This window comes from Penaeus monodon, chromosome 21 (genome assembly GCF_015228065.2).
Source record: "Penaeus monodon isolate SGIC_2016 chromosome 21, NSTDA_Pmon_1, whole genome shotgun sequence".
Taxonomy (NCBI): domain Eukaryota; kingdom Metazoa; phylum Arthropoda; class Malacostraca; order Decapoda; family Penaeidae; genus Penaeus; species Penaeus monodon.
In genome coordinates this window covers 9850036-9850669 of record NC_051406.1, presented here as the reverse complement: position 1 = coordinate 9850669, position 634 = coordinate 9850036, and the positions used below count along the sequence as shown (strand labels likewise).

At 56.2% G+C, this 634-nt stretch overlaps 1 protein-coding gene across 1 annotated transcript in view; it reads left to right on the top strand.

Moving 5' to 3' along the window:
• The window catches only part of LOC119586192 (transcription factor EB-like), a gene marked incomplete at its 5' end in the record, with an annotated part of 127344 nt that overhangs the window by 20740 nt on the left and 105970 nt on the right, over positions 1-634 (top strand).

The following is a 634-nucleotide window of genomic DNA, read 5'->3' as shown; positions in this document are numbered from 1 at the left end:
GTTGCGCAATGCAGAGGCAGAGGGCGTAGGTACAGAAAGGGTACGCGGGTGAGGTACATGTTTGAAATGCGGAAGGGGATTTTTTTCAAGAAAAGGGAGGGATATGATAAAGAAAAACGGCCGGTTAGACGCCAGAATAATGGAGTGGATGATATAGTGTTGGTTAAATTCCCCTTTCGGCTCATCTCCCCCCCTCCCCCCTTCTCACCAATACCCTTATGCTCTCCCCAGTATTCACCTCCCTCCTTTTTCCACACTCTTCCTTCCTCCTTCACGCTCCTCCTGTTTTCCTCCTCCCACCTTCCCTCCTCACCTCCTCCACGCTCCTCCTCCTCCTTCCCGCCCCCTTCCCCTCTCTCTCACCTACTTCCCCCACCTCCTTTCCCCTCTCTCCACCTTCCCTCCTCCTCCCCTTCCCCCTCCCTCTCCCCTTCCTCCTTCCCTCCTTCTCCCATCCTTCCACTTTCCCTCCTCTTCCCCTTCCCCCTCCGTCCCCGTTCCACCTTTCCCTCCCCTTCCACTTCCCCCCTCCCTTCCCCCTTCCCCTCTCCCCCCTTCCCAAGCCAAGTTGCCACGTCGCCGTAGCAACATACGAGGCTGACAGCTTCGAAAATTTAATGCCTCAGCACATATA